Genomic DNA, 23,243 nt, shown 5'->3' with positions numbered 1-23,243 from the left:
GCCTGTGTTATTTCTCAATGGGATCGGCATCATAGATGCATCGTTTCTGACAGTGACTTAACTAAGTCCTATTGGTAAAAAGAATGTGCCAGCCCTATAACCGTGTAGTAGAATATGCCCACCTAAAAGCTTTTGGCAGTGTGGCCTTGATGTACTTTCTCAGTCAGGTGTATATAAAATGTTTATGTCTCTATGAAACAGACATCAGTGCGCTATAGTTAACAGTATTGCTTCCTTCAATGACATGGCCTAGACACTGGGCTCGAACCAGTGGTTTTCCGCTTCTTTAAACACGTGACCCCCTCCTTGACAATGTTCCAACTATTTGGACTATGAAAGGTATACAAAGGTGAACTGATTGGTTAACCCCACTGGCAACAAGAAGACAGCCGCCGAGTGAGGTTCACATGTGCAGTTTGTATCATGGCGCTGTCTAAGGTTTTCCCAACCGCCAGCTAGCGTTAACGCATTGCCCAAGTGTTTTTTTTTGGAACGGCTGGCATGGTAGCTGTACCTGTAAGCATTCGGTTGTTGTGCTAAGTTCCGTTGGCACCGGCGAGCTCCTGCTTCCCAATGGATGCCGATGTAAAAACGGTGTCTACAATTTCCACTGAACTATCCCTTTAACTTTTAACTGTAGCAGCATGTCACGTAATGTATTATATCCGCCCACGCTGAGCTCCTGCCTCCTCATTTCCTTCAGGTGGAACCCTTTGAATGCCAATGACTTATCAGACTTTCATGAATCTGAGATAAATAACCTGATCTTGATGGCAAACTGAATATTATTGAAGGTAGTGAACCATGTAGGGTGTAGGGTCTGAAAATAGTGAACCATGTAGAGAGTACTGTGGGGTCTAAAGTAGTGGACTTTGTAAGGAGTAGGGTCTAAAATAGTGAACTTTGTAAGAAGTAGGGTCTAATGTAGTGAACTTTGTAAGAAGTAGGGTCTAAAATAGTGAACTTTGTAGGGAGTAGTGTCTAAAGTAGTGAACTTTGTGAGGAGTAGGGTCTAAAATTGTGAACTTTGTAGGGAGTAGTGTCTAAAGTAGTGAACTTTGTAAGGAGTAGGGTCTAAAATAGTGAACTTTGTGAGGAGTAGGGTCTAAAATAGTGAACTTTGTAGGGAGTAGTGTCTAAAGTAGTGAACTTTGTAAGGAGTAGGGTTTGGAATAGTGAAATATGAAGGGAGTAGGGTCGGAAATAGCGAACTTGTAGTGAGTAGGGTCTAAATAATGTTCTATATAGGGAGAAGGTTGCTGTTTTGTCTTCGTAAATGGATGCAGAAAGTGCCACAAATGTCTTAAAATCAAAAATCAAACCAAGTTAGCAATGATTAGGCTTAACCTTTACACAAACATGCATCATGGGAAATATCAACTGACACAGGCACTTAAAGAGAGAGTTCATCAACTTTGTTAGCATCACAATCAGTTTGAGAAATCTTCAGTTGATTTGGACATATTGTATTTTGTTTATGGAAACAGTGCCAGGAAAATGTAACGGAAGCATGGACTGCTGTCGTACCTTGTTCATTAACTGCTTACCCCGTATGTTATTTTGTAATGTGGGTGAACCGTCCCTTTAAGATAAAAACCTGCCCTCACAAAAGGAATGGGGGGAAAGAAATACAGTGAACGTTTCCGCTCAGCTGGCCTGATACAGTGACAGTGCTCACAGTCCCCGAACACATTCAGGATGGTATGAATATTTCAGGCGGAGAGCACTGAGGGCTTTTTGCTTCATGAATTATTACAAAGTCCAGTGGCTTTATGTAAGCTTGTGAAAGCTATCTTCCCCCTAGCTTTACTCCTTCACCCGTCACCCAGCAGTGACTGGGGAACGTGGAGATGGAACCAGGGTATATACACAAAGCATTTACACAGGCATGGCCTGACAGGGTAGGACTGTCCTGCCTTCCTCGTTTAGAGGCTGGTGTGATGATTATCTAAAAACACATTTGACTCTGTCTTACCCTCTGACAGCATGCAGAGTTGGCAGCAAAACGTTCTTGATACATGACATGGCTGGCTGAGTTACATGGCTTAGAAAAATTAAGCTTGCTTTTGAAATAGGTTTGTTGTTCTCCCCCTTTGACAAACCGACAGACACTAGTAGTCAGACACTCATCATGCCCCTTAGTTTTGTCAGGAATGTGGGTACTATTTCCTCTAACATGCAGTTGTTTGGTCCTATTATGAGTGAGTGGTTCTGTGTGTGGGCCCTTTGTTAATTGCAAGGTGGACACCATGACATGGAGAATATGTTCCGCAAAAAGATATGTCCCCCGTGTTGTTAGATGTAGTATGTAGTATGTCATAAGACGCGTGTAAGCCTTTAGTCTGTAAGGTGCTATTCTCTCCTAAAGGTTATGCACCTGGACCTAGTCCAGGTGATGCTGATAGTCTTGAGTCACTTCTCCAAAAGAGGTTATGGTTTGGTAGCTCGCCAGCAAATTGTCTGTGGGATTCCTGTAGATCGGCCCATCTATAGATTTTTCTGGCGTAAGCTCTGTGCTATGTGAAGCAATGAGGCTTCAGAGTCTTTATTCAATAAATATGATTGCTCTAATGTAACATAAGGATCACAGAGATTCGAAATAAGTATCTAAATTGAAAAAAAAAAATCTGATTTGATCTGGGACAGTGCACACTGAAATGAAAGGCAGGTGATGTTGAAATAGCATTATCCTCGGCGGCTTCGTCTTTTGAAAGCTGCCTATTGGAAACAATATACTAAGATGGTCTTAAATTGATAAGCATCAGTTAGTCGCCTCATTTTTCTGGAAATGTGAGTTTCTTAAATTACTAGCTAAACCTTAATTGACATGTAGAGTGATTGCCCTCAGCTTTTTCAAACAAATCCACTGGCTTTCTTGCATCAATTTGGCAAACACGTTTTTCTTCGTCTGGGAATAACATCTTTTAAAAAAAATGTTCATGCTTCCGTTAGTAATGAAATTCCAAGTTTGAAACAAGTAGTTTTGATGACACAGGCTACATGCAGGCACATACTGTACATGACATACTGTAGTAAACACATTTCAAAGACCCATTTTGGCTTGACAGTGCCATTTTACAACCTGCTTAACGAGGTCTTGTTGTCATTACAACACTTGAGTATTTATTAGCAGAGTGGACACGGTAAAAGAACTGTTTAAGGTTTAAGTTGTTCAGCAAAAAAAATGCATGAAAGCATGCATGAAAGAGGAACTTCAGATGAGCACTGTTATTTGTCGAGTTTGATTAAATCCTTGAGTGTCTCAGGATGGATTTGGGGGGCGGGTGGGGTGGGGGGGCGGGGTGTCCCATTTTCGGCCATAATGATATCATGTATAGCTGACTTGTCATTAGTTAGCAGACTGTATGGCGGCTAAGGTTCCACTGTCTGTCTGGCTTTTGAAATACAGATGTCTGTTCTTTCACCTAGCGCTCTCTGCATGGGTGGTCTATTCTGCATGCACAACATGCCAAAAGAATGTGACTTGACTGCATAGTAATGCGAAAGCACTTTCAGATTGCTACGGTGTATTATTATATAGTGGTATGAATCTTAACAGTGTGAAATCCTCATACCGGGTGTCTTATGACACAGTATGATTAGTATATGAGGATTATCATCAAAATTATTAATCAGATTAGGGTAATATGACATTTGTAAAAAGCCAGTTTTCGGTTCATTATGAAATAATTTCCCTCTTACCACAAATCTAATGTTTAATCCAAGATGAACAAAGTAAGTGGAGCAAGTTGTATATGGGGGGGGGGGGGGGGGGGGGTAATACATTGTTTCAGCTGTACTGTAAGGGATTAATAATAACTGAAACAAACGTCTGTGCTATCTTTGAAAACATACCAACCATTGTACCAAATTGGTTAGGGCTGTTTTCCTTGTCAGTGAATTACGCTATATCCACATGATGGTGCTGTTTCTCATTAAATAGCCATCTAGGCTCCAACATGTGATGTCATTCCATTCACAGTGGGTACATATTATAATCTTCCAAATTACAAAGTTTCACCGTCATGTAGGTACGTGTTAATGCATATAACTGCTTCCCTGGCCCATAGAACTATTTGCAAAGTTTATATAGACTGAATAAAATCAAATAATATCTGTCATATGAACAACCCTATAGAAATATCCGCCTATACAGAATCTGCATTATTGATTAGCTTTGAATATAAGCTTTTTTTGGTGACTGGCGGTGTGTCCAGGGTGTTAGAGCAACTAACAGAAAGAGTGCTAGTTTGAATCCCTGAGCCAGCGAGGTGAAAGTGTTGTTGTTCTGTCCTGAAGCAAGAAAGTGTCCCTAGTTAAACTTACCTGGTCAAATAACATGAAAATATTTCAAACTATCTTTAAAAAAAAAAAAAGGATGATTTTATAATTGTTCTTGAATCCCAATTCATTTCCTTGGGATATGTAATGCCCACAACATTTAGCTATATCAAAGCACAGTTTGGGCTATGTGCAGATATTAATGTATTCGTTATTGATGAATTAAATCCAATTCCAGCAGATGGCAGTCTAACAATGTAGCATCACTCCTTTTCCCCTGGAAAACACTACGCTTCCCTTGCAGCACCTTCTAAATATTAATTTTCTACCGCTCCGCTGCAAGACCGAGTCAGGTCTCTCACTTTAGACGTCGTCTTCCTCTCACCATTTGCGGGAATGAAAAGTGACGGTGAGAATTAACTTTTATTTACTGCGGTAATGAAGTACAAAGCCTATTTGTACATGCAAAGGAGCTCATGAAAGATTAATGTTCTCCCGAAGGAAGTCCCGCTACACCTACCCGTCCACAGCCTTCCCCCTCTCCTTTGCCAAATTGTTTTGTTTTTGTTTTTATTTTTTCCTCCGCCTCCTCCCTCCCTCCCTCCCTCTCTCGCTCCTCTTGTCTCAAGTCGGATGGCGTCACCCTGGCCATCTGTCTGTTCACCGGCCCATGTCGTTGGCAGAATACCGTGTTAGGAGAACAGGGGAATCTCTGAACTAGCACGTATTGACTCCCACACTTCCTCCTTTCACAGCAGCACCACCAGTGTTTACCAAAAGCCTTCCCAATTCCCCTTCGTCATTGTGTCCATCAAAAAAAGCCTACATCGTTTCAGTCCATTAGATTATTATTTTTTTTTAGTTGTTCATTGGCTACAATCAAGAGGTGAACATTCGGAAATTACCCCTCGTATTGCTTTACCGTTATGTGGAAGTTCAGATTCAGTCATGTTACAGTTTTGAGGAAATACCATCTATATACATACAACAGTTCGTGCATTATAAAAAGGTTTGTGGGCATTCATGAAACCAACTTGTTTGCTTGCTTCATTTCATTTGCATTTATTCTTCATTCATAGTGCCTTCAATATACTGTATCCCTGAGCTGATTACACACCTTCCACATGAAAACATCCTTGTCTTTATTCACTTTTTCTCTTTTTTTTCTTCTCCCAATATGGCCCTCTTGAATCTCTAATATGTGTGTACACATGATGATGATGCATGCTTGCTTGTTCACATGTGCATCTGGGTTCTCGAGTTTGTGCATTAAGATTGCATGTGAGTGAGTGCTTTTCTATGTCTTTAGGTTGAATATGCCTGATTTATATAGAAGAAATCATCATTGAGGTTCTCTTAATTGTAACATCTATTGTCCCTTCTCCGACATCCTATGCTTCTTCAACACCTCCAGAATCATTCTCTTTTCAAAACATCCTACTCTTCGCCAAACGTCCTACTCTTCGCCAAACATCCTACTCTTCGCCAAACATCCTACTTTTTGCCTACATACTATTTTTCCAACATACTATTTATTTTCTAACATTGCCAACATCCTAATCCTCTCCAACATCTCCAACATCATACACTTCTCCAACATGCTTCTCAATGTAGCCTGGGACAAGTATACTCAAAACATGGTTGCAGTTGTACTACTGTATACTATGTATAAATATCATTTTTTACACTTTTTGTATTCTTAGCTTAAATGCTAGATAGCTGTCCTGTGCCACTACCCTAAGACACGATGCTATACAAAATGTGTTTGGTTGCTCTGTCATCATAATACCGTAGGCAGAATAGTCTATAAAAAAACAATAATTCCAAATATGTGTGTCGTGATATACCGATATTGGATGATAACCGTGATATTTAATACATGTAATATTGATATCATGTTAATAATACACATGATAATATCGTATTCACTAGGCGAAACGGAAGTTGTACTCTCTGTTTTTCGTTACCTTATTCATGTCACTTATAGACAAACGATGGATGTTCTTAAACAAGGAGGCTGGACCTATGCGCTGGTGTTGAACTCAACTTGTTAGCTCCACTAAAACCCCAGAGAGATCTGCAAAGACACACCGTTTTAGTAGCCCATTCACGTGGAAAAAAGGATGTTGTATTTTTCCCAAAACCTTATTTATGTCAACTATAGACAAACGATGCATGTGCTTAAACAAGGTGACTGGACCTATACGCTGGTGTTGAAATCAACGTAGCCCCACTTAAACCTCTGGGAGAAATCCGCAAAGATGCATACTTTTTGCCTATTCACATCGTTGAAAGGATGTTCTATTTTTTCAAAAACTCCTCTCGGTTTTTCCATAGCTTATTCATGGAGAAACGATTCAACTACGAGTCTGGACCTATACACTAGTGTTTGAATTAACGCTTTTTCATAGCCTATTCACTAGGCAATGTTTTGTATTTTTCCAAAAAACCCTCTCTGTGTTAGGCCTTCTGGGGTCTTTTGTTTATCAGTTCATCTGGTTACCTTTTTACTATCCATTAAGTGTATTTGTTCTTTTTGTATGCTTTTATATTTTTATTTGTACAGTTATGGTTACAGGCACTCTCCACCTCCGTACATTCATATTTTGAGTGTAATTAATTTGCCAAAAAGAGATAAGGAACATTAAACAAAGTTGAAGATGAATTTGACAACACCCCTCTGAGCCTGGGTCCTCTCTAGGTTTCTTCCTAAAATTCGACCTTCTTAGGGAGTTTTTCCTAGCCACTGAAATTCAACACTACTGTTGTTTGCTCCTTGGGGTTTAAGGCCGGGTGTCTCTGTAAAGCACTTTGTGACAACTGCTGTTGTAAAAAGCGCTTTATAAATACATTTTGATTGATTGATTGATTTGACTGACAGCATTTTCTTTCTTCATATTTTCTATTGATACCACGATAATATCGTTGTCCATGATAATCGTGTAGTGAAAATCTGATATCGTGACGGCCCTAATTCCAAAGACAGTTGTTGCGTACTAGCTGCTGTGGCCATCTAGAGCTGTGAATTCATTGGTTCTCCTATTCCCTTTGTAAATTCTAGAGGGAGGACCTTACCAATTTCTTCTTAAAGTACTAGCCTCTACCTTGTATTGTTGCTTTCTTCTGCACTGATCCAAAAACTGGAAAATGGACAAAGCTGAAAACAATATGTTGAAAGCCTCACATTGGGTCCCTCGGGGAGAAATGCACAAAGAAAGAAAATCTTGGTTATTGCCTTCTTCTGATTCTCACAATTGATTTTAAACATTCATTCATTCATCAGTAAACCATGTTTCCATCATTCATTATTCATTCAATAAAGCTGTCAATCGACCATGAATGACATTGTCTCGTTGCCCATGCATTGCCAAGGTTTCTTTGAGATGGCCAGACTTTCCTGCAGCCCACAGTTCAACTACAGCCTAAGCTACATTATGGTATGGACAGAGACCATCCCTAGTAAAAGCAGAGATTAAATGAATGCTCTTATCTTTTCTCACATTGGAATGTTATTTTGTCATATAAAGGAGAAGTAATTACATTTTTAGCCAAGGATGAGGCTCAGCTAAGAACCCAATCTTTCTGGAGAAATAATCTAAACAAAAATGCATTTCCCTTAATCTTCCTCTATAGACGCCAAGTGGTTTTAAAAGGCTGGCAGTATTCAAACAGTGGAAAACCAGGGCAGCTATCTACATGGGATGTGGAAGACCTATATACTGTAAATTTTATTGTATGTGTGTTTATAAAAAAAAAGTAGAACTCTGAATTTAAAATCAGAAATATGGTTTGTATAAATGTGATTTCATTGTTATCTCACTTCAGCTATTGTGATATATAGCTATTGTGATATAAAGTCTGCAAATTTACAGAAAGCAATGTCAGAAGCTACTTTCCCTGGGGTCCTCACGAAACATAGAACTCTATAAAACAAAACCTTGATATACAAGTATAGTGCAATGACATTACAACCCACACAGGTTTATTTAGAGCAGCAACTAGGGGAACAGTTGCGTGGGGATGAGAAACGAATGATCCAATAGAATGTTGTTGTTGATAAAGTGACCACAGAGGTTTAGGACTCCCATATACCACCCCATTAGAGAAAAAGCCGTTCATGAAACGTCAGAGCTGGTATTCATCGGTACTGTCTATGTTGTATCATCAAACTCACGTCTGGTCGGAGAATGTGTAAACCAACGTCAAAAAACAAGATTCGCAATAAGACCATCATTATCACGATAAACAGCAATCGTAACAGCCTCAGTAACAATAACCATAATTATAATAATTATAATAGGTAATATTAAATAAGATGACGAGGAGTATAACACAGTGTTGAATATTGCATCACTACCTTATTAGTGTATCATTTATTTATTTCATTTTATTCTGCATTCTCTATCTATTGTTTCTGTTGTTCATGCGTTTGTAAGGGAATTGCCTTTGTGTGTGTAATGTGCTAGACAAATAAACTTGATTTGCCTTGCTTTTCCTAAGTCACTCAGGCCGTATCGACATACTTGGAGATCATAAATGGTCATTATTTCGGTGGCTGGCATCTTGATTAGGTGAAAAGTCGTAAATGGACTAGTGAGAAAATAAATATAAACCAGTGTTTCTGGGTCGAGCAGTTTCCCTAATATAGGCCGAGCGTACTCTTCTAAAGGACTTCGTCTCTGGGCTGAGACGCGAAACGATGTTCTGCAACTGCGCTGATTTTGTCACAGAGAATGACGAATGGTTAATTAGCTGTTATAGGCTATAATTTATGCTGCAAGCTTTCAATTCATTGGTTGATGAATTCAAAGCTTCAACTGTGTTGAACGCAGCACGTTCTCACGTCCACGGCTTTATCCGATTTAGCAATGTGCTATGACATTTATTATTTTCATGGTGGCGCGACAATTCTGTAAATGACACTTGGCGATGATTATAAGTATCTCCCAACGTTCATATTTGAAGTATTTTCTGAGAAGGTTTCATGAATGAAGGTCAATGTCCAATCCAAGGACTAGCTAGGAATGACTGCTTTTAGCTTCAAGGGCAAGCCAGCAGTAGTAGACCGGCAAGCGAAGGTTTGCTACCAGCTGTCTGCACATTGATGGAATATGGACACAGGTGGGTGTTAAGAGACTGTTCATGTATTTAGGAGACATCCCTCAAGGTTTCACCAGTGAAACATATACAGTAGTAGAACTAAATGGTCCCGGGAGAATGCTTATGTCACAAGACCTCATAATGTTTGTCGTCGCAGATCCACTACCTGTAGTGCTAATAGCAACGGAGTAGAAACGAATGGGGTTGAAGGAAGGACACTGAGCTCAAGGTTTCCCGACTGACCCAAAGTAGCTCTGCGAGAATGCTTACTTCCTTATGTCCTCCTAATGCTATTTGTAATCTCAGATTCTCTTCATGTCCTCACGGTGATTGAGTGTGAGGACAAACGAGTTGGGTGATAGTAGACAGCCCTGAGGCTACCCACAGCGCAGTGCTGCCGCCATGTCCACACTTGTAAATCACGGCCATTGAGGAAGTATAATGTTGATGATTACGACAGCCCGATCGCTGGGGAGTGGGGGGAGATTTGAGTTATGGGGTTGGGGAAGATGCCCAGAAACAAGAGAGGACTCCGAAATGGAGATATACTGCCACTGAAATAACACAAGTCTTCCCAGATGGATACTAATGTTGTGGCTGGCACGGGTGCTTCCCATCTAAACCAGGTCCATTAGCACAGCAAAGTCCGTTAATCTGGTTCTTTGGTGTCTATTTTCCGCTAACATTTTTATGTTATGTTTGCGACCGTTCAACATAAAAAAAAATTTTTATACTATGATTTAACCATGCATTTACATTTCAGAAACAAATGGAACATTTAATTATATTACAACTACTGTGCATTATTTATTTATTTTATATTGTTGTGTGATATTGTATTGTCTGTACTTATATGTTTGTTTTTGCGCTTGGGTGACTGTGTGTGTGTGTGTGTGTGTGTGGTTTGGGAACCTTCTGGGCAGATAATCCATGTGACCTACAGAGGGCCGCTGGCCCTAGATCAGCAGTGTATTTTCAGAGATTAGAACAGGACCTCACCGTATCTGTCTGTCCACTGCAGGTCCCATAGGAAACGTTTCAGGAGGGTTTCATTTCACCAGATTCATAGATAGGGACTGTGAGTTTCCCTGGTCCACCTCAGGCTCCTTACCTTTGGGATCTTGTCAAAGCCTTGCACAAGGGTCTCATTACACAAGCAGGGATGAAGCTGAGTGATGTCTCAGACAGACTGATATTTCAATGACCAACATGGGTCCAGTCCTGGGCCAGACATCTTAGTCGTGGCAGGGCTGATGGACGTATTTGGGTCTATAGAACAATTTTCTGTGTTCTTCTGCTGCTCAAGTTACTGTCACTGAATCATCCGTTTTAGTCTATAATGCTTAATGGTTAAAGAGGTTTGAAAGGACATGCAATCCTTTTCCTGGGCAACCAAACATTCTCTGTAGTATAAAATAAAGAAAATGCTATTGTTATTTTGTATGATAATGTTATGATGCACAACACATTGATAATAATGTCTGAAGAAGAAATGATCATTATCATAGTTTTTTTTAATGTTTGCGTCAAATTACTCCTGGGGGGGGGGGATTCCAGTGAGCCCTCCTCTCTGTGGTTTCTAGTGCCGAGGGATGATGCAGTGCCATTGATCGCCAGCCATGATAATATAATCAGGCGCAGAGCCTGACAAGTGTAGGGCCAGATATTTCAGAGATGCAGACAGCGATGGGCTTCCACAGGTCATAAAACCTCACCTTCGCCGCTTGACATTTCCCTCCGTTTGGTCCCCTCCAATAATAATGCAAATAACAATGCCTTTTTGGGAGACATTTTTATGGTTATTGCTCTATCGCTGCGCGCCCCTAAATGTGCTGATGTTACAAAGCTAATGGATTCAGAGGTAACCTATGGCACGGGTCCTGTCCAGCCACCTTCCCCTAGTCACTTGTGTATGCACTGAGCTGATAAGTACCGCGGTTCATTTTCCCCATGGCAGAGCACAGTAAAAAAAAAAAAAAGAAAAAAACGGGGAGTAATAATTGCTTCGGGTCGAGACGAGGTAGGCTAAATATGCTTGATTGCATCCTAAGCCTCGGTGCCGTGTAATGAAATACGCCTGGTCCCCGGACAGGAAGCGGTGTCAATGTTTTTTTGTGTCACTTTTCAGGGGTCTCTCTCTGTCTTTCGCCATCCTCAACCAACCCAACCAATCCATCACAGAAGCGTTTATTTCCATTGAACGTTATCTTTGCTTTGATGTTATAATTACAGGGCCAAATCAGGTCCTAATTACTTATTCCTGGCCACATCAAAATGTCTCTTCCTTAATATTTCCCTGTTCTGTGTTCTAATTTGCTTGTTCATTAGTATGGACAGGATGTATCAAGGGAAGGGAGATAAAGGCACTTCAGAATTATGGTTTCAGTCAGGGTTTCAGGGTAGAGCCTCCATCACTCCCTTATACTTGCTTAGCCATCCACTGTTTATTTGCAACATTTATTTTATGTAAATGACAGCAGGCATTTATGCAAATGGAGACATCTGAGGATGTTTGGGCCCTGATGGGTTCAGGTTGACTTCTCGGCTATGACCAACATTCACATCTTAGATATGATTAATCCAATGTTCATTATAATCCCTGGCAAATTAAAATACGAACTGCATTCACAAATTCTACATCAGTGGTCTTGCCATGGAAACTCATTTCCGCCTAGGTTTCCACAGTTTCTGAGCATCACTATGTCTTAAGCATGATGACAGAAATTAGGGTGAACCCAAAAAATGTTTATCACTCATTATGACTAATTTAGTCTGGAAAACCTAAAGCACATTTCTCCCTGTTGGTTCAATAAGCAGCTAATCATTTACAAGAATATTAGTCCACAGGCTTATATGGGCAACACAGCATCTGTTAATGCATTTAGCAGGAAATAGCCTGAGCACATCTTCCCGGCACACTAAATGCTCAATTCTCTGAATAACTCACAAGTGTAATTAGTTGTGCTGCTTTGAGGATAATGTAATTACATGTGTTTGCATTTTAGGCCACAAAGCCAATCAATATTTCTGCTAATCATTTTTCGGGATTGGCCATAAAATGTGGGTTGCCACCCCGGCAGGAGATTGGCAACCGAAATGGTCCAGCAGTTGGCATATGTGGTTCAGTAATGGTCAATTCTATACAAAAATCAACCGTTCAGTTGGACAATATGATCATCACGGTATTAATACAATCCTTTGTATAATGCGTTTATATTTGTCACAGATGTTAATGGTGTTTTTTTTGTTTTCTTCTGGTTTGTCATTCCAGTTCTCTTTCCTGAGACGACAACCACAGGATGGAGGCTTAATAGGAGGTAAGACTTAGAGATGAGGACGCGTTGGGGTGGGACTGTGAATTTGGAGCCACTCAGTCCATGTGGACTCTTAGAGCTGCCTGGACGAGACAGACACTGATAGCCCGCACAATCATTTTGATAACGCAGTAACTGGGCCACAGTCGGAGAACCAATAAAACGGTGTCGTTATTATTTCAGTTAGCTGGTGAATTCTGATGAATTCCATTTGAGATCCGCCCTTGCAGATAGCACGCGGATACATTTGTCTGTCCCGCAATTGAAAACAAACACACTTTGTCCGCTATGAAAGTAATGTTCAACCGATCTTATCCGACGGATCAGCCCGGGTCAACGTTCTGTCGTCTCCCCCTTTTGCTTAGTGGATGGAAACAGCTGGATCCGACCAGCCAAGCCTCTTACAGATACCGAGAGAGTGAGAGGGAGACTGTCTTGCTCTGATTGGGTCAGACTGGCCATGCCTCGTGCTTCAGAAGCCTGATTGATAGAGGGTGATGAGACTGTCACAGAGGAAGAAGACTAGGATGGACTGGATAGGAAAGCTGGTTGCCGAGGAGGATGGATTTAAAACATGAGACGAATGAAGTAGGGGAATGAAGTGGCCGGCTGTATTGGGCCTCAGACTTGTGAAGAATTAACTGCGCAGTTGGGAGACATGTTGAGGCCACTTTTAGTAAATCGTTCAACAACTTTCATAATTGTTCCCAGTTATATATCAAAAGAAAACTCTATTACTGTGTAACAGATTGACATCTAAGGTACTAAACTGCCTTTATGGGTTGCTGTCTGAACATATGCTTTGGACATCATGTTAAGGGATAGAGAATTGTGGACACATTGAACGTTGGCAGGACTACTAGAGTGGTGCTAAATCTCTGTACTAGGATTTCCACTGTTAGTGATTTCAAACTCAATAAAGGCCCCGTGTTTTACTTTCATTTTAGCCTGCAGACAGACGGCTCGCTCACCAGAACACCAAGTTATTATTAGCCCCAAGTGTAAGAAAATGGAGAGAGAGAAACGGACATAGAGAGAGGCGGGATTCAAGTGTGTGTGTGCCTATGAGTAATTGAGGTAGAGTAAGGAGAGAGAGTGAGTATGCGAATGAGCCAGGGAGAAAGCCAGGGAGCTCCACTATTGCCAAGTGAGGAGTGGCTCCCCCAATGCTCTTATCTACCGCCCGTCAAGTTCTGACCGGGGGCCCCCGCTTCTACTCCCCTCCAGGCTGGGGCCCCGTTATCCCCGCCAAGCCACACGGCCAGGTAAAATGAGCAATTCCCATTCAGAGGCAGAAGCACCTCAGAGACTTGCCCCATGAAATGGCTGCTCGCTTTGGCAGTTCAGTGTACTCTCTCTCCCCTGTGCACTGCCGCAGAGCGATAGCCAGCACAAAAAAAAGGAAGAAAAATGAGAGAGAGTAAAGGAAAGAAAGAGCGAGAGAAACGTTAGCAGAGCATTTAATGATATTTGCCACGGTCTCTCTGACTGAGCGCTGTCGAAGGGAGATGGGGCGCTTTGCATGAACTCAAAGGACACGCGATATTGCTGTCATCGCTGTGAAAGTGTCAGTGCCAGCCCCGCCGGATATGAGAATATTCCAACAGGCTGAACTGGAATTTCTTCCAATATGAATGATATTAACGATAATCACTTAGAATTACTTGGGCGTACCAAAAGACTGAGTCAACTTTGCAGAGGCTTGGTTGTCTGACAGTTACACTGCATAGAAGATGTGCTGTATAATACACAACACCGTTGATAGATTGCCAGGGATCGAGTGGCATGCTGTATCACTCATTGTACACAGTGTTAGGACTGGATTCTACCACCTCAGCTACAGGAGAACCTTCAATCACCGCAGTGGCAATTAATACCAAAACTACGAACCATCATTCCTTACGTTGTCAGTTATGTCAGTCTTCTTTAACGACAGTCACTTAACAGTGGATCTTCCAACTTATCCTAATTCAAATATTAGCAGAAATACACTGGCATGTGACTGTCACTAAAGAACTCTTACCGTGGATGTGAGATTAGAAGATGGTGTTTCCATATAACAGTGATCACAGACGACGAACTTGTGTGTTGTCGTAAGCGTTGTTCTCAAGCCTCTGTCATGCCTTTTAACCCAGTTTGCTCCTTAGCCAGAACCGATAGGGATAATTTGAAGTATTTCTTTCAGTTACGGGTCTGTAACACCAACTGGCTTCGAACATCCCAATTTTTGTCCCCGTGCCCCCAAACGCAAAGGCAACCTGCCTAAATGGCTGTCATCCAATAGCACTCAGTAGCGCATCTGTAGACATGAATTGGTTTGAAAAGCTGGTCATGACTCACATCAACACCATCTTGCTGGAAGTTCTGGACCCATTCCAATTCGCATACCGCCCTGACAGATCCACAGATCATGCAATCTCAATTGTGCTCCACACTGCCATCGCCCATCTGTGCGTGAGGAATACCCAGTTGAGAACGCTATTCATCAGCTACAGCTCAGCGTTTAATACAGTGGATCCCTCCAAGCTTATCAATTAGCTCAGAACCCTAGACTGAAACACCTCCCTCTGTACCTTGATCCTGGTCTTACTGATCGGCTTCCAACATGTGAGGGTAGACACCAACACCTGATATGCTCAACCTCAACCTGAGGACGTTTAGGGGTGTGGGTTTAGTCCCATCCCGTACTCCCTGTTCACCCACAACTGCATGACAGTGCCTGACAACAGGTTTGTGGGTGACACAGCAGCGGTAGTTCTGATCACTGGTGTTGATGTTCTATAGGTAAGGAGGTCATAGGTGTTAAGAAAGCAGGTCGTGGCCTCACCCCCCTCACGAGGCTAAACGGATTTGGCTCAAAAAGATCTACGGCTGAACCATTGAGAACCCCTTGACAGGCTGAATCGCCGCTTGAGTTGACAACCGCGACCACCCTCAAACGCGAGGAGCTTCAGAGGGGGGCGCAAACGTTCATCAACAAGCCAAGATCCCAGTTGTCCACATCAGGCTATATTAGTGGAAGGCCTGCAAAATTGTCAGACCCCCCGAATCCATAGACTGTTTTCAATACACAGGGTAACCGTCTGGAAGGATAATGAAATGACTTTCCAGCTGCCCGCATCTTCCCCCCTTTAGTATTGACCAGACTGGAGGCTCAACCCACATGCTCACACATTCTTACACTCCAGCACACACACAACATGTGCACACATACATACTGACATTGCACACTCACTTTCACACGCAACCTAGATGAACTTGTACCCCAGTGCATCGACCCGGTTGCGGTACCCACGGTATTTAGCCAAGTTATTGTTATTCATACCATTATGTATTTATTCCTTATTGCTATTCGTATCACTGTTTATGCAGTATATTCGTATGCAGTAATTTGTAACTGTTGTCTGTCTATGGTGCTAAGAAAAGCTGTCAGTCAATAGCTGTCAGTCAACCCATGCAGCCATGTTTAGCAGAGACCCTAAATTACTTGTTGACACACACACTGCTCATACCCATGTGCACATTCCTTCTTACGCCCACACAGTCATACCATACGTGCATTCGTATTTATTCATATTTATTAAAATGTGTGCACCTGTTCTATGTGAATGGCTTACATCATTTATATATTTTTTTTGTCTTATAGTTTTCCGATTGTGATTGTTTGTATATTTTCTGTTGAAAGAAATACATTGTAATATTATACATTTGGTGGGGGGGAGGGGGGGGTGGAACTTAACTAGTCTCCTTGGTGATTGGTAACGGGGCAACAGGTGCACCAGAGTGTGGTGCATTCAGAACCAGAGTCGGCGTTGCATTCTGACATCATGTTGTTTCTGTTCAGACCCCACATGACTGTTTAGGCCCTTACCCAAAATCTGCAATTTTCAACCCACATGGATGCTTGTGTAAAGGGATCTATTTGTGTGCTTCATGATGGGTAACCAGGTTGAATTACCCTGTTGCATTCAGGGGTCTCTATTGTGTGCACGCGGGTGCGTGTATTGTACAGTCATTGATTGTCGAAACAGATCACTTAAAACAGGAGGTTGTGCGCTGCCCCTCAGGTGGCATATCGCTCTAAATTGGCCTTTCGCACCAAGCTGACCACCACAATCTAGGTTCGAGCATTGACTTTACCACTAGCTGATGAGAGGCTGGGAAGATGCAAATTGGCCAGCGTTGCCGTGGAAACAGGGAGGCTGGGATGTACTGGTCTCCTACATCTGTAGATGACTCCCTCAAGAAACATAAGCTAACTGAGGTCATCTGGTCGACCCAGGTGACTTTCTCGTTGGAGAAGTGCGGGGTGCGGATTCCTAGGAGTAAAGCTGACCAAGTTCTTTAAGTCTTTGCAACAAGACAATACTGCAAATACAACTTGATTTGATTAAATAGGATACCTGAGCATGTCCATTCAAAAACCATTCCAGCATCTGAGAGAAACCGTTCACTGTCCACCCAAATATTCAGAAAATGTAATTATTTTGGTCAAAACATTGTAAAATAACTAGGTATTCAGTTAAAAAATATATATATTTATGAATTTATTTCCTGTGAAGTATTCCAACAAATCATAATTGTCTCTCAATGTAATCAAGTTCTGCTGCATTATAATTATGAAATGATTATAATTATGAATCTTGTTGCCTGCCCCTGCCCTTGATTACGATTAGCACTTATGGCCCCATAAAGCATGCTTTGTGAACTGTACCAAGTATAATATATTTTCTCATAATGCTTTGCACCATATTGATCATTCTCTCTCTTATGGCCTTTGGTTACAGTATGTTGTTCCTACTTGGGTGCTGTTGGTGATTCTAAAAGTAACCCACATTTTTTTTGAATTAGTATAGAGTCCTCCATATTGGCTTGAGGTAAAAAGAACATTTTGGAGAAACCAGTTTCAAATAATTCATTATTTTTGGATGCTCAAAGCACCATGTCATCACATCTGATTGAACATTTACAAAGCCAAATTGTCAAAATAACATTATAACGTTCTCAGTGTTGTGGCTTGTTTTATTTTTTCTGTCAGGTACCTACATTTTATTTCAAAAGTGAAGATCTGGTCCTTTAAAATCTGAAGTAATCATCTATAAGTTTCTCTCAGGTGCATAAGTAACTTTTACTCTTTTTCTCTAACTTTCACACTTTGATAGGCTAATCATAGTTGGAAGGACAGTAGTGTATACCTTCCCAGTCCTTTCAGATGTATGCGCCAGTTTTAATCAAGGGTTTTGGGGATTCATCAAGGTTGTCTGGATGTGGCCCATTGTTCATAATAAGACAGGCCTGCTCCACTAACATTGCCTCAACTAACGTCATATTCTAAGAGGAACTAACTGCTCATTCGCTGTATTCCTCATTCTTAGCTTCACCGCGTCATTTCCACAAGTTCAAATACCACTCAGCTTCAAAGCAGCCTGTGTTGAATGCAGTACCCTCCCAAGCAGAAGTATCAGATGAATCGCTGTTGATTGCACATCTAAAATAAGCCAGGGAGAGCAGAGTGAAGGAGCCCTGCCTCCGAGCATATTGCACAGACGTGTCTGCAAGAAAATGGAAGCTTTGTGTACATGCTTGGAAGAGGCAGGTGCGAGGGTTTGAATCTACCATCAGCTGTCATAGTTGTAATGTTCTGCATTTATTAGGAATATAATGTATCGCCCTATCTCAGGCAGGAAATGTCAAAGCACTTATTTTGCAAAGCTATTCAGTGGCAACTTTGTCAGCGTTTCCCGCCAAATGGGGGGTGGGGGGGGTGGAGGATACAACAAGCAAGACTCCCCGTTTCACCGTTAATGTCAAAGAAAGAAAAGGGGAGAGACTGATTGATGGACAAAGCGTTGGAGCAAAGGCTGAGCTGCTGAGATGGGGGAATAGAAGGCTACATGGAGAAAGGCATAAAGATGTGTAGACATGGCAAGTGTAGTGAGGACATTGTCGAATAGTGGGAGAGTTGAAGAGGGAGAAAGAGACAGACTGGCTGGCTGAGAAGCCGATATGAAGAGTGACAATGAGGGCATACGTGAGAAAAAAGATTGAAATAAAGAAAGGGAGAGAATAAGTAAGCTGTCATCCTCATATTGGTTAACGCATGCCTCAGTTATGACATTTGAATGGGAAATTACCACAGTACGGAACAGGCTGAGACAGCAACTTGCATCTTTATAAAGACAACATCATGAAATACTTGCTAGCGTCAGGTTTTTTGCAAATGCATGCCTTGAACACCACTTGACCCTGGGCATCCCTCGAGTGCCTGCGCTTATGTTTGCATTAATGTGCAATTGCTTTGTGTGTGTGTGTGTGTACACTGTATGAACAATATTACATTTTGCTGGGGGTGCAAAATAAAATCAGTCATTTTACCACAGAGGTGTGGCCAGGTTAATATTTATATAACTGAACGTCCTATTGACAGTGTAACAATCAGTGTTTTTACTGTATTACTGTACATCATGCAACGATATTTACCTACACTTTATGTTGGAAGACAGCTCTCCAGTTACTGCTGGTTCCAGTGAACTGCGAACAGGGCTAATATATGGGATATATAGGGACATCCAGTGGTTGGGCATGGGTTGTTGGGGCTGTGATTTGTATCACAGCCCCAACAAATGCCAGATTAACAGTCATGGCTGACCCATTTCTTAGGTAAACCCTGATTCATGTAGCTAATTCACTGACTACTTTTCAATTTCCTCCATGTGAAGGCTAATAGTGTTATGAATAGGAATCCAGTGGTGTTTGCTGTCGCATGCATGCATCTTTTGGTGATTAGGGATCATTTTTGGTTCGAATAATATATAAGTAATGTGTTATGACTTTATTATAGTTTCAGATAAGCAAAATATAAATGAAATTCATTGTGACACCAAGTGTCTACAGCTTTGTTGCGATTTTTCGTCCACACGTTGAAGGAAGCAGGATCACATGAAAGCAGCTAATCATTAATATTAGCCATTGTTTGCTCGGGCAAAAGAGCAATTGATTGGCTCTTCACTTCCACATGATAGTGTCGAGAACGTTCCTGCAAGTAATAATTAAAAAAACTTCTGGGATCATTAATCGGTGGTCGCACTCTCGACTTGCGCACCTCATAAAAGGTCCCATCAATCAAAGCAGATAGCCTGATTCTTTAACACTTTGGATATTTCTCGTTCTTTGTGTCTCTTTGAATCTTTGAATGTGTGGGGACTTTTTTTTTTAATCAAGATCGGGTAATTCACAGCACATTTTCAGTATGGCTATAATGGAAATTGAATTCAGCACATCAGCAAATGTTTGCCCATCGTAGAGAAGGATGTCACTGCAAACGTGGAGTCGATGTCTATAATGGCAAATTATAGACATCGTCAATAACAATCTCACCTAATCTGTCTCTAGAGTTGGCATTTTTCAAACAAAACAAACCCTCTGAAAGACCTGCAGTCTTTATAGTATATTTACATTGAAGTCTACGAGCAACAGTTTGACATTGAACTTATGTATACACCAACGGAACATATGTTTGGTTTCAGGAACCACTAGGTTTTTTCACCTTTGGATGTTGGCATGGCCATGTCACTGGAATCAGAGTTAAATTAGCCTACAGTTTATGACAAAAACCTGTATTTCACTCTCTCATCTAATTTCTGCCTATCATTGGGCACAGCCACTGACATCCCCTTGTGAAATACCAACTTACTGTGGGAAATAAAAGGGCTAATACTCTATTACTCTCTCTCAACAACTTCCACATTAAAATGTTAATCGCGGATACCATCTAGCCCAGCCAATGTTATGCTGCCCAAAACCACACATTCAGAGCACAATAGAGGCTTTATTATCATCCCCACTGCATCAACAATTGTTTACATCAGAGTCAGTCAAATTGCTCCTTAGGTACATTGGACAACAATAGCTGCCATGATTGCCCTGGAGCTTGTCACGCATCAAATCTTAGCTGTACACGCTGAGGCAATAATTAAGGAAGGAGCCGAGTGGTAGAGTTTAATGTGTGGACTTGTTAAGAAGGGATAAAGGGTGAGACACATCATAATTCATATGGCACTGTAACGTGCGTGGGGGAAGTGTGCACAACAAAACAAAAAGGGTAAACACGAAAAGTGATTAACGAAAAACGGAAATACTTTTATATGTAACAGGTAGGGGAAAAACACATGGCACGAAACAATGAAGTGCAAACAATAATCCACATTGGGTACAAACAACAGAGCAACTTGGTGATTGGTAACGGGGGAACAGGTGTGCATGAGAGGGGTGCGTTCAGAACCAATGGCGGTGTTGCAGACTGATGGTTCGTTCAACAGCAAGGCGGAGAGCCTGGAGGATCCGGAGCGGACCGGATTGGTGACGTTACAGTTGCAGAGAAGAAGGGCGGACAAGCTTGAAAGAATTCAAAAATGTTTAATGGAAATTAGGTGCTGGAATATGAGTTCATCGCAAGCTCCTCTCTGCCTTACCTTAAGCTCTGGCATGTGTAGTAACAATATACAGAGCTAGCATTAGCTGCTGGAATTCAGTAACTGCACTTTAAGAAAAGGCAAAAAATAAACGAGTAAGTAAGCTGTGACATGTAATTATAAATGTCTTAACAACTACAGTATCGCCCGTTTCAGATCTGCACTTCGTATGGATGTTCTCATTTGTAGCCACACCTGTGTCATTCACGGCTTTACGTCTTAAGCTAATTTCATGGTCTAAGGGTTTGGATGGATGGCTCGGGTGTGACTTGTACTCTGATAGAGGGAGGGATTTAGAGAGCAAGCAAGACAGGAGAGAGAGCAAGACAGAGGAAAGTGAGAGAGGGACTGAGAGACAGAGAGGAGGAGTGTTGAAAATAGTTGCACAACAGATGACATGCTTAGAAATGGCAGACTGGTACAATTTTCACTTTGAGAATAATTTTCTGCAAAAAGATTATCTTCTGATCTTGTACTGTGAAATAACTCCATTACTCCAGTAATGACAAAAAACACTTTCTGTAGAGAAATTAAAACCTATGTTACATAGTTTTCCAGTCAGTCAAATTCAACAAGAATACTAATAACAGAACGAATAATACTAATAATTATTTTAAAAATTGATATGCATTAATTAAAAACAAAACTTTAAAGCCTATAAAAAGTATTTGATAAAACTATGGCCATTGAGATGGGCATTCTCTATATGACAGGAACTTTTTGATGTTGTGGATGAATTTCCTAGAGAGGTACATTGCTTTACTTAGCTACGTTAGTGTCAACTTTGGACAGGTAGCGTCCACGAGATTGTGGACTTGTGCATTGAGGCAAAGGAAATAAGCTAATACCCTCATGATAACGATAACAGCACTCCTGAGATTGCGGTGCTCAGTGGTGGGGAAAGAGGCTGTGTGGCCTAGCTTGCTAGAGTTGCTAGCTAGCAACTTCCCTTGAATGTATCGAAACGCCTATGGTTGCTAACCGGATTTGGTTAACATTGCCAAGTGTAAGGTCAATAGAAAGGATCTCATCTTGAAAACCGTGATGTTATTTAATGTACTGATCAATTACATACACATTGCCAAGTGTTTAAAGCCACTGTTATATTTACATAATACCCAGTAAAACTGATGAGGCATTTGTGACAGAATTCCTGAACGGGGGCTTATTGCTTTTTATTACAGTTTAGAAAGGTCCAGATTCAGAGCTTTGTAAGGGTATATAAAACAATACTGTTTGAAGTTATGGGAAAGATATGCTGCTTTAAAAGTCGATAATCTGCTCTACTTAGTTCTGAGAAAACACTCTTGAAAGATTCACACGTTCCAGAGAGCTGGTCTTTGTTTACGCCCATTCAGCATAGTTCACTCCCTCTGAGGCCTTAACCCCACCCAGCTATTTAAGTATTCAAATGAGGACACTCTGGCCTTGTGCTAAACTGGTCTGGTTGATCTCTAATGACCACATACTACACTCACCTAAAGGATTATTAGGAACATCATATTAATACTGTGTTTGACCCCCTTTCGCCTTCAGAACTGCCTTAATTCTACGTGGCATTGATTCAACAAGGTGCTGAAAGTATTCTTTAGAAATGTTGGCCCATATTGATAGGATAGCATCTTGCAGTTGATGGAGATTTGTGGGATGCACATCCAGGGCACAAAGCTCCCGTTCCACCACATCCCAAAGATGCTCTATTGGGTTGAGATCTGGTGACTGTGGGGGCCATTTCCGTACAGTGAATTCATTGTCATGTTCAAGAAACCAATTTGAAATGATTCGAGCTTTGTGACATGGTGCATTATCCTGCTGGAAGTAGCCATCAGAGGATGGGTACATGGTTGTCATAAAGGGATGGACATGGTCAGAAACAATGCTCAGGTAGGCCGTGGCATTTAAACGATGCCCAATTGGCACTAAGAGGCCTAAAGTGTGCCAAGAAAACATCCCCCACACCAATACACCACCACCACCAGCCTTCACAGTGGTAACAAGGCATGATGGATCCATGTTCTCATTCTGTTTACGCCAAATTCTGACTCTACCATCTGAATGTCTCAACAGAAATCGAGAC

At 41.4% G+C, this 23,243-nt stretch overlaps 1 protein-coding gene across 40 annotated transcripts in view; it reads left to right on the top strand.

Annotated features, from left to right (window-relative positions):
- The window catches only part of LOC105020620 (protein tyrosine phosphatase receptor type D), a 464,512-nt gene that overhangs the window by 167,453 nt on the left and 273,816 nt on the right, over positions 1 to 23,243 (top strand). For all 40 annotated transcript variants that reach the window (XM_020043402.3, XM_020043401.3, XM_020043398.3 and 37 more), the window contains exon 7: positions 12,653 to 12,698. The gene's annotated coding sequence lies outside the window, so the exon portion shown is untranslated. The remainder of the gene's footprint in view (positions 1 to 12,652; positions 12,699 to 23,243) is intronic.

Source organism: Esox lucius, chromosome 24 (assembly GCF_011004845.1).
Source record: "Esox lucius isolate fEsoLuc1 chromosome 24, fEsoLuc1.pri, whole genome shotgun sequence".
Lineage (NCBI taxonomy): Eukaryota > Metazoa > Chordata > Actinopteri > Esociformes > Esocidae > Esox > Esox lucius.
Note: the sequence above shows the minus strand (reverse complement) of the source record. Positions and strands in the feature narration are given on the sequence as shown.